Genomic DNA, 18,200 nt, shown 5'->3' with positions numbered 1-18,200 from the left:
AGGAGGCTATGGCTGCACTTGCTGTTTGGGTGTGGTAGTGCCTCAACGTCTCCTCCCCATGGTTGAGGATTTCTGGGTACCGGGGGTTTGCACCAGGGTTGCTCTGGCAGGGCTCTGTGAGCAAGCCCAGGTAGGTCACTGGGGTTCTAGCAGGCCTCGACTGTCCCACCTGCTGTGTGAGGCAGGTGAGGAGCTGAGGCCTGGCCACGAGGACAGGGGGCCCCTGGATAACCAGGGGCCGTCTGCTCTGAGAGGCTCTGCTAGCTTCTCCCTGTGGTTCTAGTCCCTCTCACCCTGCCACCTCCATGTGCTCATGGCCCAGAACTAGCCCAGATCCAGACACAGGAGACTTGGGGCCCAAGGGAACTGGTCTGGACCTTTGTCCCTGCCTGGGAATGGAGCTGGGGCCGTGGACCCATCCTCCTCAGCAAGCCCTGGAGGAACGTGACCCACATTTCTGGGTGGGGGGGCTGAGGCCCAGAGGAGATCTTGCAGCATTGAGCTCACAGGGCAGGATGTAGACGTCAGTACTGGCCCTGCTATCCACCACCGCAGAGCAGTAGCTGGCACTGTCACAGCACGGGACGGGTGCCATCTGGGGAACTGGGCCTTGCCTGCGTGCCCCTCCCTGAGCTACAACAGGCCCTGGCACCTGGTGTGGTCTGAACTGACCAGGGCAGTGGAGAGGCTCCTGTGTCCCTGTGCCCTGGCCCTGCAGAGAGGTGTCCAGGGCCCAGATACCTCATTCAGTTCCCACCCCACCCTGGGAATAGACCCCTGCCTCGTGTCCACTTAATTTATGTAGGGGGAAACTGAGGCCCTCGGGGGCTGGACTTGTCCGTCAGATCCATGTCCAGATGGGCCAGACCGGCCCTGCCCTGGGCTGGAAGGGGTGGGGTGGGGTGAGCCTGGTAGGGGCGCGCAGCATAAGGCTCCCCATGGGAAGGCTGGCGGTGACCATGTCCTCCCTGTGTCCCGGCTGAAGCCTGAGTGGGTGCTGCTGTTAAGGCAGGCACGTGACATTTGGCCGTGAGGCACCCAAGCTGTGGACTGCACACTTGTGGGGCTGCCAGGTGCAGGCACCCAGCGGGAGCAAGAGGGCTGGAAGGTGACCATAGCCAGGGAACAGCATCCACACGTCCTCCTGGTGGGAGGGGCCCGGCCTGGCTGAGGATGAAAAGAACCAAAAGTGGTCGTCAACAAAACAGGTAAAGGCTGCAAAATGGACTTATTTCAGAGATAAACACAGTCGTTTGTTAAAAATTCAAAAGGTAAACGAGCAGGTGGTTTTCAGGCTGAGGAGCACCCTGATCAGATAGCTAGGCCGCCACAGTGATAACGGTGGGGGAACATCGTGTTCCTAGAAACCTCTGGACCCAGAGCACAAGCCGCTCAGGTGCATTTCCGACTGCTGCTAACTCCCCCATCTGCTGAGGATCAGTGACTCAGGGGAATTTGTTGCTTGAGGCACTTTGGTCTCCAGGGGCAGTGGCTATCAGGGAGGTGCCCCACCAAACACTGGGGGGAACGTCCGGAGGTCCTGCCTCGGCTGGGGCAGCACGTCACAGGTGTGGATCACAGCTGCTCACACCTGGAGAAGGAAGCATTGCTCATCCACTGGGGACAGGCCAGGCATTAGGGCTCGGCATCTGTTCCCCCATGAGCCCACCTACAACCCCACCCCCCCGCCACCGCCCCTGGGGGTGGCTCTGCACACAGTGGCCCTCAGACTTAAGAGCACACTCCAGTCACAGGGGCCTGTCCCTGCAATGTAGGTGTCAGCCAGCAGGTCTTGGTCGGGGCCTGTGGTTCTCCTGGGGGGTGTTGCTCTATCCCATTCTACAGACCAGGAAGCTGAGGCCCCAACAGAGCCAGGCTAGTGCCACCAGCTAAGGGACAGAGTGGGCAGGTGCTCAGACCTGTGGGCACCACTCTGGAACCTAAGGTGAGAACTTGGCTTGGCCCTGTCCCATCCCTTCTCTGAGCCTGATCATCTGCAAGGAGCAATGATGAATGGTGTCACTTGTTAGCATAAGTATGTCCCAAGCGATGTCTGTGAGACACTAAAAAGTTATTCAGTTACTCGTTTGAGGTTGAAATCTGGATGGGTGACCTGTTCCTTCGCTAGACCTGGAAGCTGTCTTGGCTCCCTGCCTGGGCTGGGCACCCTCTTCTGTGTGTCCTTAATACTGCCTTGACCCCATGGAGCACATCTCTGTGGTCTGAGCGGTCTGGAGGCAGGGGCTGTGCCAAGTGCAGTCCTGGCCTAGCTGGGACTCGGAAAGGGTGAAGCTCTTTCCTGAATGGCCCTGGGGCCTGAGGCTCTTCACTATTTCCAGTTAAAAGTGGAAGAAAAGGATGTACTGACCAGGATGGACTCTGTCCCCTGACACAACATATTGGACGCACCCTGTTTGTCGCCTCCATGACTCAGGGCAGACACCGGGGCTGCCCTTGGCTGGGATTGGTTGCCAAGGCTGTCGGGTTTCAGGTGAAGTCAGAGGCCCATCCCTTCCTACCCTCACCTGCTCCCTGCACAGGGGCTGTTCCCCCCCCCCCCCCCACCTGGGGATCATGCTTCACACCTCTTCTCGAGGCTCCTTTGGCTCCTACAGCTCAGCGTCCGACTCCTTGGACCTAGGTTAGGAAGTGCAGAAGCGGTGCCCAGAGGGACCACCGGGGACAGGCTTCTGCGAAGACACCCCCCCAGCTCACATGGCTGGTAAGAATGTGAGGAGCAGAGGATAAGCATCCAGGCTCAGCTTTCCAGACTCAGTCCCCACTTGGCCTGAACGCCTGTCCCTGTTCCCCACAGCCGCCTCCTATCCCCCGCTTGGTGGCCTGGCTTCCTTACCCACTTCTCAGTGTATGGACATCTAAGGTGTTTAGCTGGGTCCTGGAGGTGGGTCAGAGGTGCCTGCGGAGGCAGCAGTGAGGGACAGATGGTCTGGGCTGCCCACCTGCTCCCTTAAGGGAGCCCTTGAGAGGGCCCGGGGGTCCTGTCCATAGAGGGGTTCTGTACAGCAGACGGCTGGCCTCTGTGGGCCGCAGGCCAGGGTCGTCGTCTCTGTGGGCCTGCAGGCCCTGCCTGCCCACTTCAGCAGTGGCCTGGAGTAGCAGGCTCCAAGACCCTGGTGGCTGCCCCGCCAGGAACGAAAGGCCAGACAGCCCGAGCATCCGGGCTTGTGCAGCGGCCAGTCCTGACCACTGCTGAGCTCCAGGGACAAGCCATCTGCCATGTGCACTGAACTGTATAGACTGGACCCTTCCAAGTGCTAAGCGTCCCTGCCCCCTGGAACCAGCAACTTGGCCTCCAGGAGCCAAACACACAGAAGGCAACAGGCCAAGCACCGTGATGGCTGGAGCAGGGGCAGCCCTCGGGCGGGAGGTGGTGGTTGAAGTCCGTGCCATCCCCCCACGGATGGAGGATCTGGCATGAATGGTGAAGGGCAGGCAGGGTTGGGGAAAACCCAGAGGGGCCTTGGTGGGGTCGCAGCGGAGCTGGAGGAGGGTACATGGTCGGGCACACCGACAGCAGTGAGCAGAACGGTGGGCTTAGGAGAGGCTTCTGTAGGACAGTGGTTCTTGGCACAATATGCTCTTGAGGGAGGAGTGGAGATGAGTCAGGTGATGGCAGGGGATGGGTGCCACCTACGTGTACTGGGCAGAAGCCAGGGATGCCTTTGAAACCAATGGCCAGAGCAGGCCCCACAGGAAGAGTCCTGGCTGAGGAGGTTGAAGCCCGCAGAGCAACAGTTGTGGGTACGCTGGCAGCCAGGCGGGAGGGGGCGGTGGTCTTGGGGCCCATGGCCTTGGGGTGTGCACAGCTGCAGTAAGAAGCCAGGCGACTGGCAGATGTGAGGTGTGGCTCCTTTCTTAGGCGTCAGGAAGGCTGCGGACCATCTGTGCCATTAGCGCCCCAAAGTCTGCCCCCACCACCACCACCACCATATAGAAAATAAAATGTATCGGTAAGGACATTCACGTTGCTGTGTGGTCCTACCCCCATCCATGTCCAGAACTTTCTCCCTGAACTGAAACTCCAAAACACCAGTTCCCCGCTCCCCAGCAACCACTCCCCCCCCCCCCCGCCCGCCACCCGCCGTGGATTTGACGTGCTGGGGGCCTCGTGTAGTGGGGCCACACGGTGTGTCCTCCCGTGTCTGGCTCATTCCACCCAGTGTCGTGTCTGAGGTCCATCCGTGTGGTAGCAGGTGTCAGAACGTCCTGTTCTGTGGCTGGGTGGTGGTCCGTGGTACGGGTCGGCTGTGTTACCCCTTGTCTGGTGTCGGGCACCTGCTCATTTCCAGCTCTGCGCTGTTGTGAATAATGCCCTCGAGTGCTGTTTAATCTTCTAAGGACTAGCTCCCACCAGCAGGGCACCGGCTCCCAGATGATGCTGGGTATTGTCCATTGTTTTGGTAACAGCCTGGCTGATGGGCGAGCAAGGCCCAGTTGCCATGTGGTTTGATTTGCATTATGCTAGTGACTAACATGCTGACCATCTCTTCCCAGCCAACTGGCCTTCTGTGTGTCTTCTCCAGCAGGAAGTCTGTTCAAGTCTTTTGCCAGTTTTTAAATTGAGTATGTTGTTTGGCTATTGAATTGTGGGTCCTCCTTATATACTGTGGATTGAGTGTGGATTGATCCCTTATCAGATACGTGTTTTGCAAATATTTCCTCCCATATTGCAGATTACCTTTTCACTCTTGATGGTGTCCTCTGATGCACAAAGTGCCGATAAATTCTAATTTATTTATTTATTTAGTTAGTTAGTTTTAAGATTTATTTATTTATTTATTCATTCATTCATTCATTTATTTATTTATGATAGACATAGAGAGAGAGAGAGAGGCAGAGACACAGGAGGAGGGAGAAGCAGGCTCCGTGCCGGGAGCCCAATGTGGGACTGGATCCCAGGACTCCAGGATTGCACCCTGGGCCAAAGGCAGATGCCAAACTGCTGAGCCCCCCAGGGATCCTTTATTTATTTTTTCTTTTGCCTTTGCTTTTGACATCCTAGCGTAGAAACCATTCCTAATTCAACATCAGAACGACTACCCCCTAGGACGCCCAGGTGGCTCAGCGGTTGAGCGGCTGCCTTCGGCTCAGGGGGTGATCCCAGAGTCCCGGGATCGAGTCCCATATTGGGCTCACTGCAGGGAGCCTGTTCCTCCCTCTGCCTGTGTCTCTGCCTCTCTCTCTCTTTGTGTCTTTAATGAATAAATAAATAAAATCTTTTTTTTAAAGACTACCCCTCCCCCAAAAAAAGACTACCCCATAAGTTTTCTTCCAGAGTTTTATAGTTTTACATCTTTCATTTAGATCTTTGATCCATTTTGGGTTAGTTTTTGTGTGTGGTTGAGAGGTAAGGGTCCAACCTCATTCTTTTTCCAGTTTTCCCATCACTATGTGTTGAAAAGCCTGTCCCTGGTCTGTATGTCTGTCCTTCCAGTAAAACACTTGTGTTGATAACTGTGCAGTAATTATTGAAGCAGGAAGTGTGAGTTTTCCAACTTTGTTTTTGTTTGTCGAGATTCCTTGGATACTGGGGAGCCCTTGGATTTCCAATGCATTTCTGCAAAAGCATCCTTGCAATTCTTTTTTTTTAATATTTTATTTATTTATTCATGAGAGACCAGAGAGAAAAGGAGGCAGAGACACAGGCAGAGGGAGAAGCAGACTCCATGCAGGGAGCCCAGTGTGGGACTCGATCCCGCGACTCCAGGATCACACCCTGAGCCAGAAGGCAGACGCCCAACCACTGAGCCACCCAGGCATCCTGCATCCTTGGAATTCTGATGGGAATTGCTTTGAGATTGTAGATCGCTTTGGATAGTCTGGACATTTTAACAATATTACGTCTTCCAGTCCAGGAACATAAAATGTCTTTCCATCATTTGTGCCTTCTTTCATTTCTTCCAGTGATGTTTTGTAGTTCTCAGTGTGTAAGTCATTTACCTCCTTGAATTTATTCCTATTTTATGCTCTTTGATGCTATTGCACATGGAATTTTTATTTATTTTTTTAAATTTATTTATGATAGTCACACAGAGAGAGAGAGAGAAAGAGAGAGAGAGAGAGAGAGAGAGAGAGAGAGAGAGGCAGAGACACAGGCAGAGGGAGAAGCAGGCTCCATGCACCGGGAGCCCGATGTGGGATTCGATCCCGGGTCTCCAGGATCGCGCCCTGGGCCAAAGGCAGGCGCTAAACCGCTGCGCCACCCAGGGATCCCGCAAATGGAATTTTCTTAATGTGTTTATTGTTAGTGTATAAAAATGCAACTGATTGATATTTTACACAACTTCACTGAATTCGTTTATTGGCTTGGTAACTTTCTTGTAGATTCTTTGAGATTTTCTATATATAGGCTCATGTCATCTGTGTATAGAGAGAGTTTTACTTCATTTTCTCTAGTTTGGATGCCTTCTGTTCATATTATTTCCCCAATCTGGCTGAAACATCCAGTACCATGGCAAATCGCAGGGCTGAACAGCATCCTTGTCTTGTTTCTGATCTCAGGGTGAAACTCCCAGACTATCACCACTCAGTATGATGATTGCTGTGGGATTTTCATAGATGTCTTCTATCATGTTGAGGAAGTTCCCTTCTCTTTCTAGTGTGTAGATTGGGTTTCTTTCTTTTTTTCTTTTTACATTTATTTATTTATTTATTTAAGAGAGAGTAGGGGGAGGAGGGGAGAGAGAGAGGGAGGGGGGGAAGAATCTTGAAGAGACTCTGCTCTGAGCATGGAGCCCAACACGAGGCTCGATCTCACAACCCTGAGAGCATGACCTGAGCCGAAATCAAGAGTCAGATGCCTAATGGACTGAGCCATCCAGGTGTCCCAAATTCCTAGTGTTTTTAATGATAAAAGGGTCTTTGATTCTGTCAAATACGTTGTATGCATCAATTGAGATAACTTTTTCCCTTTATTTTATTAGCGTGATATGTTATACTGATTGATTTTCTTCTGTTGAACCACCTGTGCATTCCACTAGGTCATGACGTAAAATCCTCTTTTTAAAATTATTTATTTATTTATTCATGAGAGACACAGAGAGAAGCAGAGACACAGGCAGAGGGAGAAGCAGTCTCCATGCAGGGAGCCCAATGTGTGACTTGATCCTTGAACCCCGGGACCACGCCCTGAGCCGAAAGCAGACGCTCAACCTCTGAGCCACCCAGGCGTCCCCATAAAATCCTCTTACTGTGCTATTGGCTTTAGTTTGCTAGTGTTTTGTTCATGACTTTTGCATCTGTGTTTATAAGGGATGTTGGCATAATGTTCCTTTCTTATGATGTCATTGTCTGGCTTTGTTATCAAGGTAACACTGGCCTCATGGAATGAGTTAGAAAGTATTTTCTCCTCTTCGATTTGTTGGAAGAGTTTAAGTAGGATTGGTGATAATTCTTCTTTAAATATTTGTTAGAATTCAACGGTAAAGCCATCTGGTCCTGGGTTTTTCTTTGTTGGAAGAGCTTTGATTACTGATTCAATCTCTTTAGTAGTTGTAGATTTGTTCAGATTTTTTGTTTCTTCGTGATTCAATCTGGCAGGATCTGTGTCTCTATGAACTTCTCTATTCAGGGAGGTCATCTAATCTGTTTCTGGTATCCTTATGTTGCCCATTTTATTTGTCTAAAATTTGTTGTAACGTCTTCTCTCATTTTTGATTTAACTGTTTCAGTCTTCTCTTTCTGTTTTTCTTAGTCTACCTAAAGTATCAATTTTGCTGTTCTTTTTGAAGAACTAACTCGATTTCATTGATTTTTTTTTCCTACTGTTTTCTGTTCCCGGTCTTGTTTCTGCTCTAATCTTTATTATTTCCTTCCTTCTGCCAGTTTTGAGTTTTATTTATTCTTATTTTTCTAGTTTCATAAGGTGTACAACTGTTTTTGATTTGATATCCTTCTTTATTTTTCTTTTGAGATCTTTTTTTTTCAGATATGCATTTATAGCTATAAAACTTTCTCTGTGCACTGGTTTCCCATAAGTTTTGGTATATTGTGTTTTCATTATGTCTATTTATCCTACTTGAAATTCATTGAGCTTCTTGGATTGATACGTTCACATTCTTCATTGAACTGGGGAAGTGTTCAGTCATTTTTCCTTTGAATAATCTTTCTGGCCCCCTCTCCTTCCTCGACTCCCGTGATACACATATCACTTTACTCAGTGGTGTTCTAAAGCCTCTTAGACTCTGTTCGTTTTTTTTTCATGTTTTTTTTTTCTTTAATTTCTGTTCCTCGCGACTTGATTGTTTCAGTTGTTCTGTCTTTGAGCTCACAGATTCTTTGTTCTGCCTGCTTATACATGCTGTTAAGCCCTGTAGTGAAGTTTCCATTCCGGGGGTTGTACTTCTCAGCTCTGGAATTTCTTTTCTATCTTTTGTTGATAACATCATTTTATTCATATGTGGTTTTCTTGGCTTCCTTTAGTCTTTGTATCTTTTTCCTTTCTCATTGGAATATATTTTAGATGATTGCTCTAAGTCTTAGTCTGTGGGCTTCCTTGAGGATGGTTTGTATCAAGTTATTTTTGTTCCTTTGAATGGGCATATTTTCTTGTTTCTTTGTGTACATTTTGTTGTTGAGAACAGGACATTTGACTATTATAAAGTGGTAAATATGGAAATAAGATTATTCTTTTCCAGCATTTGCTTTTTGTTTGAAGGCTGCAGCAGTCTGTTAATTTTCATATTTTCATAAGTATTTATCTTTGCAAAGACTGTTCCTTGTGTGTGCTTACTGAAGTCCCTGCTCCTTTATCTCCTGTTCAGCTAATATTTGGCAGAGGTTTCCTTGAATACCAAGAACTAAAGAAACAAACCAAATGTGCGTGTGAGTACACTCACACATATACACACAGGAAAACAAAGAAACAACAAACCCTTCTTTCCCATCCTCTTCAGTTTGGTTCAGTGAGTGAGGCTTGCTCTGAGCCTCAGGATTAGCCAGGGTGAAAGCTTCAGGTCTTTGCAGGTCTTTTCTGAGTATGTCTTTTGTTGGGTATGCATGGGGCTTCTTTCTTTCTTTTTCTTTCTCTTTCTTTCTTTCTTTCTTTCTTTCTTTCTTTCTTTCTTTCTTTCTTCTTTCTTTCTTTCTTTCTTTCTTTCTTTCTTTCTTTCTTTCTTTCTTTCTTTCTTTCTTTCTTTCTTTCTTTCTTTCTTTCTTCTTTTTTGCATGGGGCTTTCTAAATACCCCTGTATACATAGCTGCTTTTGAATGTCCTAACTTTCCAAGCCTCTCCTCTGCACCTTAGATAAAGTTTTGTGGAATAAAAACACCACAAAATGTTCCCACTGTTTTGAAGATGGATTTTTCTAGGTTGAGCCTTTGCTTTTTGCTGTAGACATTTGACTATTTTTCCAGAGCTCCTATGAAGTTGGTTCTGAGAGTTCTACTTGTTTTTTGAGGGGAAGGAGGGACAGATGGGGAGAGAATCTAAGCAGACTCCATGCTGAGCATGAGCTCAACTTGACAACCCTGAGAACACGACCTGAGCTGAAATCAAGAGCCAATGCCTAACTGATGGAGCCACCCAGGCACCCTAACTCTGCTTGCTGTTGTTGTCATTTTTGGTTTTTTTTTTTTTTAAATGTTTCTGTGGGGAAAGAAGAGCTTGAGGATTCCTAGTCCACCACTTTGCTGATGTCACTCCCTCTGTGATCTCGTGCATCTTGTCACTTTCTTCATGTTTGATGCCTCAGGACCACAAGATGGTTGATACAGCTCCAGACATCCATCTATGTGTTGGGCTGTGAAAAGAGAGGAAGGCTAGAGTACCATGCCAACTGCATACAATACCCTATCATGAGGAAAACAAAAGCCTTCATGTTGGGAAAGGGGATTTGGGGAAGATAGTGCAGTTGGAAGCACTGGGAATCTGTCTCCCAACCTGGACAACTGCACTGGTAGAGTCTTTTTGATGTAACTGTTCTGTACTCTGGAGTTGGTTGAAGGCTTGCAACTGCCAGAGGACATTTGTGGTTAATTTCAGGGACGCCCTGGGGCCTCAGTGGTTTAGTACCTACCTTTGGCCCAGGGCGTGATCCTGGGGTCCTGGAATCAGGTCCCACATTGGGCTCCCTGCAGGGAGCCTGCTTCTCCCTCTGCCTGTGTCTCAGCCTCCTTCTCTGTGTCTCTCATGAATAAATAAATAAAATCTTTTTTAAAAAATTGGTTAATTTCAGCTCTTAGCACAGTAGCATCTAGCCATCTTGCACTCCTAGAATCCTGGCAGGCACACAGTCGTGGAGCAGCTTGCACGCAGCTTGTGGGAGCCACAGTGAGGAAAAAGAACATTGTCGTCCAGATATCAGGGATCTCTGCTCGGATGGCTATTGCCGCTTTTGATCACAGAGGTACAGACACAGAGGCAGGTGGCCAGTTATTGTGGCAAGCCTCTCCTGTCCAGCTGAAGTGACTACCAGTGAATTTAGAGGTGGGGGCCTCTACCGGGGCCCTTTATTCCTCAACTTCATTTTTTAAATAAAGATTTTATTTATTTATTCATGAGAAACACAGAGAGGCACAGACACAGGCAGAGAGAGAAGCAAGCTCTCTGTGGGGACCCTGATATGGGACTCGATCCCAGGACCCCGGGATCACACCCTGAGCCAAAGGCAGATGCTCAACCACTGAGCCACCCTCCCTCATTTCCTTTTTTTTTTTTTTTTTGCTTTTTCCCCTTTTAGGAGCTAGACTTTAAGAATTAGGACATTCAAAAACACGTGAATTTACAGGGAAATTAGAAAGTGACTGTGCACATGTCCAGGGAAGGGCTCAGAAAAGATGTGAGCAGACATTACATTCATGCCTCAGGCTGACCCTTGGCACAGAGACAGCCTACAACAATCAACCAAACAAACCCCAATAAAAAGAATAACAAAAACAACAAACCCTGTGGAAGGGAAAGAAACTGATTTCCAGTTATTTCATTACTAGTTTTGAATTTCCAGTGTGCAACAATAACAAAAATTGCAAGGCATACAAAGAAACAGGAAAGTATTTAAAGGGGAAAAAATAAACGGAAACTGTCTCTGAAAAAGACCTAACAGCAAACTTACTAAGCAAATACTTCAAAACGACTGTCAGAGAACTAACGGAAGATGCAGAGAAAAATCAAGAGAGTATTGTGTGAACAAAATGGAAATACCAATAAAGAAATAGAGAACCCCCCAAAAATAATTCTGGAGCTGAAAAGTACAGTAATTGGAATGAAAAATGCACTAATGGAATTCAAGGCAGATTTAAGCAGGCAGAAGGGTCAGTGAACTTGAAGACAGGACAATGGGACTTACTGAGTCTGAGGCAGAGAAAGAAAATAGACCCTAAAGGACTTCTAGGTCATCAGCAAGCAAACTGACACTCATTATGGGAGTCCCAGAAGCAGAAGAAAGAGAGGTGTAAAGAGAATATTTGAAGAAATAATGACTGGAAACTTCCCAAACATGTGAAAGGAATGAATATTAACATCCAAGAAACTCAGTGAACTCCATTAAGAGACACACACCACACATTACAATCAAATTTACAAAAGCCCAAGAGATCATCTTGAAAGCAGCAAGATAGAAGCAAATCTTCACACACAAGGGATCCTCAAAAAGATTACCAGCAAATTTTCTATCAGAAACTGGAGGCCAGAAGACAATGGGCTGTTATATTCAAAATGCAAAAAGAGGGGCACCTGCGTGGCTCAGTAGGTTAAGCGTCTGCCTTCAGCTCAGGTCATGATCTCAGGGTCCTGGGATCAAGTCCCATGTTGTTGGGCTCCCTGACCAGCACAGAGTCTGCTTCTCCCTCTCTCTACTCATGCTGTCTCTCTGTCTCTCTCAAGTAAATACAATCTTTTTAAAATACTAAAAGAAAAAAGTTATGAACAATAATCAATATCTGGAAAAACTGTCCTTAAAAAGTAAGGGAGAGATTAAGACATCCTCAGATAAACCCTAATGGAGTTTGTAACCACTAGATCTGCCTGATGAGAAATGTTCAGTGGAGTTCTGCAAAGTGAAGTGAGGTCACTAGACAGTAACTTAAAGCCATATGGAGAAATAAAGATTTCAATAAAGGGAAATAGGGGTAATTATAAAAGCTATTTCATTATAACAATGCTTTGTACTTTCACTTTTTGTTTTATACATGATTTAATAGGCTAATAAATTTAAGTTAAATAACAGTTATTAGCAGAAAAGCTAGTACTATATATTTAGTACTACTATATATTTTGTCACCCTTGTTTTCTGCATAATTTAATAGATTAAGGCATTGTAAAGAATGATAAGCTTATGTTTTGGGGCACATGATGTATAAAGGTGTAATTTTGTGATATCAGCAACTGAAAAAGAAGGAGGTAGAGCTGTAAAGAAGCAGAGATTTTGTATATTATTGAAATTAATCTGGCATAAATTCAAGTCAGAGTGTTATTATAACTTTAGAATGTTAAATGTAATTCCCATGGTAACCACAGAGAAAATGGCTATAGAATATACACAAAAGGAAATGAGAGAGGAATTTAAAAATGTCAGTATAAAATAAAATCTAAACACAGAAGACAGGAATTCAGAAAATAAGGACAAAAAGCTACTTAAAGATTGGGGTATGGAGGTGGGGGCACAGTCAGCTGAGTGTCTGACTCTTGGTTTCAGCTCAGGTTGTGATCTCAGGGTTGTGGGATCAAGCCCTCCATTGGGCTCTGCCCTCAGTGGGGAGTCTTCTTGAGATTCTCTCCCTCTGCCTGCCCTCTTCCCTCTCAAAAGAAAAGATAAGAAAGAAAGAAAAAGAGGCACCTGTGGCTCAGTGGCTCAGTGGTTGAGCATCTGCCTTTGGCTCAGGTCATGATCCCGGGGTCTTGGGATTGAGTCCCGCATACTTTTCCCTCTGCCTATGTCTCTGCCTCTCTCTCTGCCTCTCATGAATAAATAAAATCAGAAAAAGAAAGAAAGAAAAGAAAGAAAGAAAGAAAGAAAGAAAGAAAGAAAGAAAGAAAGAAAGAAAAGAAAAAATACTTTAAGATAAAATAAAAACAAGCATACTAAAACCTAGGGAATGCAGTGAAAGCAGTTGCTAAAGGGGAAATTTATAACTCTAAATGTTTACATTTTTTAAAAAAGCTCAAATCATCATCCTAACTTTACAGCTTAAGGAACTAGAAAAAGAGGAACAAACGCAACTCAAAGTTAGCCAGAGGAAGGAAATAATAAAGATTAGAGTAGAGATAATGAAATAGTAGGAAAACAGTACAGAAAATGAATGAACCCTAAAGTTGGTTCTTTGAAAAGATCAACAAAATTGACAAACTTGTAGCTGGATGGGCTAAGAAAAAAAAAAAGAGAGAGAGAGTGAGAAGCCTCCAATGACTACAATCAGAAATGAAGATGAGAGCATTACTGTCAGTTCTTTTTTTTAAATATTTTATTTATGGGAGACACAGAGAGAGAGAGAAAGAGAGAGAGAGAGAGCCAGAGACACAGGCAGAGGGAGAAGCAGGCTCCATGCAGGGAGCCTGACATGGGTCTCGATCCCGGGCCTCCAGGATCAGACCCTGGGCTGAAGGCAGTGCTAAACCACTGAGCCACCTGGCTGCCCTGCCAGTTCTACAGATATGAAGTGTTATAAGAAAGCAAAATGAACAATTGTATGACAACAAATTGAAGAGCCCAGATAAAATGGACAAATTCCTAGAAACACAAAACCTACTAAGACTGAATCAGGAGAGGGATGCCTGGGTGGCACAGCAGTTGGGTGTTTGCCTTCAGCTCAGAGTGTGATCCCAAGTCCCAGGATGGAGTCCCACATCAGGCTTCCTGCATGGAACCTGCTTCTCCCTCTGCCTGTGTCTCTGCCTCTCTCTCTCTCTATGTCTCTCAAGAATAAATAAATAAAATCTTAAAAAAAAAAAAAAGACTGAATCAGGAGAGAATAGGCAATCTCAATAGCTACACTAGCAAGGAGCTGGAAACATTAAAAAAAAATCTCCCAACAAATGAAAGCTCTGGTCCTGAGGGCTTCACAAATGAATTCTATCAAACATTTAAAGAGCAATTAACATAAATATTCCTCAAACTTGTCCTAAAAATTGAATAGGAGAGAACATATTTAGCTCAATTTTAAGAAGCCAGCATTTCCCTGATGCCAAAGACCCTACAAGAAAAGAAACTACAGGTGTATATCCCTTGTGAATATTGATGCAAAAATCCTCAACAAAATACTAGCAGAGTTCAGCTCATATTAACAGGATTAAATACCATGACTATTCAACAAATGCAAGGATGGTTCAATATACAAAGGTCAATTGGCATAATAGGCCACATCACAAAATATAGGGGGAAGCCCACATAATCATCTCAATTGATGGAGAAAAAGCATTTGACAAAATCCAACATGCTTTCATGATAAAAAGAAAAAAAAGAACACTCAAAGATGGAGTAGAAGGAATACCTCAACATAATAAAAATCACATACAAACAACCCCCAGCAAATGTCACACTCAGGGGTGTGAGACAGGGAGGCCCACATCACTGCTTCCATGAAGCTGGATACTGGAAGCCCCAGCCAGAGTGACTGGGGGAAAGAAAAAAAGCATCCAGATTGGAAAGGAAGAAGCAAAATGTTCTTTGTAGATGATATGGTCTTGTATGTTAAAAACAAACAAACAAATATACAAACAGACAAAAAAACCTTAAAGAGTTTCCCAAAAATACCTATTAGAACAAATAAACAAATTTGCAAAGTTGCAGAGTCAACACATGCAAATCAGTTCCATTTCTTTAAAAAAAAAAAAAGATGTGGGGGAGGGGCAGAGGAAGAAGCAGGCTCCCCACTGAGCAGGGAGCCCACCATGGGGCTCAATCCCAGGACCTTGAGATCATGACGCTTGAGATCTGAAGGCAGATGCTTCACTGACTGAGCCACCCATGCACCCATTGCCACCCATTGGTTGCATTTCTATACAAGAACAATGAACAAACTGATAAGGAAATTAAGGGGGAAATTCCATTTGTAATAGCATCAAAATGAATAAATACTTAGGAATTAACCTCACAGAGGAAGTGAAAGATCTATACACTGAAAATGAGAAAACATTGCTAAAAGAAAGGAGACATAACTGGAACAGAACCCTATGTTCATGGACGGGTCAAAATAGTTGGTATTGTTATTATCCAAAGTGAGCCATTGTTTTAATGCAATCCTTTAATGTCACTTTTTGCAGAAATGGAAAAAAAAAATCTATCCTAAAATTCATATTGGAATTTCAAGGGATCTAAAAGTAAAAAACAAACAAATATAAACAAAAAATCCTTGAAAAAGAACAAAGTTGGAAGATATCACATTTCTTGACTTCAGAATTTACCATGAATATATAGTAATCAGAGACTCCATTGGTTAAGCATCTGACTCTTGATTTTGGCTCAGATCATGATCTTAGGGGTCATGAGATTGATCCCCACATCAGGCTCCATGCTGAGTGTGGAGCCCATTTAGTCTCCCCCACTCCTTAAAAAAATGCAGTAATCAAGACAGTGGTGCTTGCATAAGATGGTTATATGGACCAGTGGGATGGCACAGAATAAACTGCTCCTAACCAAATCCTTGCATATATGGTGAAATGACTTTTGACAAGGGTACCAAGACCATTTAATGGAGAGAAGATAGTCTTTTCATGAAATGTTTGGAATAGTAGATATCCACTTTGTGAAATAATGAAGTTGGACCCCTACTAACACCGTATATAAAAATTAGCTCAAACTGGATCATAGATTATAGGGGTGCCCAACTGTCTCAGTTGGTGGAGCATGCAACTCTCAATCTCAAGATTGGGAGTGAGTTCAAGCCTCACATTGGGCATGGGGCCTACTTTTAAAAAAAGAACTACAACTATAAAACTCTTAGAAGAAACCAGGACAAAAGCTTTGTGACATGGCGTTTGTGAGTCATTGGCTATGAATGACATCAAAGGTACAGTTAGGAAATCGGCAAATTTGACTTCATGAAAATTAAAAAATTTTGTGTATCAAAGGTCACTGTCAACAGCATAAAAAGGCAACCTACAGAAATGGGAAAAAATATTTGCAAACCACATATCTAATAAAAGATTAATATCCAGACTTTGTAGACAACTCCTGAACACAACAACAAGAAACAAACAAAACGCCCGGTCTGATTTCAAAATGGGCAAAGATCTTATGTAGACCTGTGTCCAAGGAAGATGTACAAATGGCCAATGAGCCCATGAAAGATGTTCAGTGTCGTTGATCATCGGGGAACTGCGGATCAAAACGTCGATAAGCTGGCACCGTGCACCCACCCAGATGGCTGCCGTTGAAACAGCGGCAAACTGCGTGTGGAAGTGCACTGCTGGCAGGGGTGTGAGAGGGCGCAGACTCTGTAGGAGCCAGTATGCTGGTTCCTCAAAAAGTTTGAAACAGAATTGCCATATGACCCAGCAATTGCATGTCTAGAAACATACCCCAAAGACTGAAGCAGGATTTGGAAGACGTGTTGCCCACCCATGTTCATAACATGATTCACAGCAGCCAAAAGTGGAAGCACCATGGCATCCATCAGGGGATGGATGGGTAAGCAACATGTGGTCTGTCCACACACTGAAGAATCGTTCAGGCTCAGAGAAGCTCGGCCTCCTGACACCTACTCCAACAGGGATGAAGCGTGAGGACATTATGTCCCATGAAATAAGCCTGTCACAAGAAAGACGTGTGATTGTACTAATGTGACATATGTGGAGTGCTGGGCGTGGGGGGCCGGGGAATTGGGGTTTAGCAGGTACGGAGTTTCCTATTTAGAGGATGGATGGTGGTGATGTCAGTGCAGCAGTGTCAATGTACTTAACATGCTGGACTGTGCACAGAAAAATGGTAAAGATGGTAAGCTTTGTGTTGTGTGTATTCACCACGCAAAATAACATCTGCCCAAGGAGCTGTGGGTTGTCAGGGGTTTGGGAAGAGGGAAGGATGGATAGGGTAGAGCACAAGAGTTTTAGGCAGAGACACTATTCCATATGATACTAAAATGGTATCGTGGTTACGATACGAAATGGTTATGTGGCATTCCATGTTTGTAAATCCTGTAGAATATATGACACCAAACGTGAACTCTCACATAAACCGTGGACTTCACTTAATGTGTCAACACTGGCTTATCGATTGCGGCAAATGTGCCCCACTCATGCAGGAGGTTAGTAACGGGGGCTGTGGGGACGTGAAGGGGTATCTGGGAACTCCTATACTTTTTGCCCAGTTTTTCTGTAAAGAGCAGACTGCTCCAAAAACTGACACTTATTTTTTTTTAATTTTTATTTATTTATGATAGTCACAGAGAGAGAGAGAGAGAGAGGCAGAGACACAGGCAGAGGGAGAAGCAGGCTCCATGTACCGGGAGCCCAATGTGGGATTCAATCCCGGGGCTCCAGGATCGCGCCCTGGGCCAAAGGCAGGCGCCAAACCGCTGCGCCACCCAGGGATCCCCTTATTATTGTTTTTTTAAAGGAAGCTTTCACACTGGCCAGAATTGGATCACAGGTCCTGAGCAGGCTGGGAGAGCAAAGAAGCAAATAGCATCAAGATGTGACAACAGGGATGATGAGGGGTGCCCCAGGTGACCCCAAATCTCAATGTGTCGGCTGGCAGCCCAGGGGGTCACCATGGCCGCCTGGGCTGGTCAGAGCACTACACGCACACCCAGCCAGGTGCCGTGCCGGGGGCTGCTGAGCACCACAGTAGGAAAGCATTTTAGTCCTGGCGGGGGCGGGGGGGGGTGTTAATCATCTGAACCCTTCACTGGACACGCTAAGATTTTTGATGTGCTTCCTGTTAGCCTAAGGGAAGAGCGCAGGGGTGTGCACCTACCGCATAAAGCGGGTGCCTTTTGGCACTGATCTCATCTCTAGGATCTCGGTTTGAATCAATGCAAAACCAAGGAAATACTGTTGGGCATGAACACAGAAACCAGATACTAAGGTACAGTCATGACGCACTGGGACCTCCTGGCCTCTGGCTCCAGGAGCTGGACCTGTGGGTGACAGGACACAGCCCAGCGGGAAGTGCATGGATTGTGGGGAGCACCTTGGTCTTCTGCTGTCAGCCTGGAGGTATGCCAGGGAAGACCCTGGAGACCACACAGGCTTCCTTCCATTCCCTGGCCGTCCCGTGCCCCTGCTGGTACATCTGGGGCCACCC

This window comes from Canis lupus, chromosome 15 (assembly GCF_048164855.1).
Source record: "Canis lupus baileyi chromosome 15, mCanLup2.hap1, whole genome shotgun sequence".
NCBI classification, from domain to species: domain Eukaryota; kingdom Metazoa; phylum Chordata; class Mammalia; order Carnivora; family Canidae; genus Canis; species Canis lupus.
The sequence above is the reverse complement of the archived record's forward strand: the minus strand, read 5'-3'. Positions refer to the sequence as shown.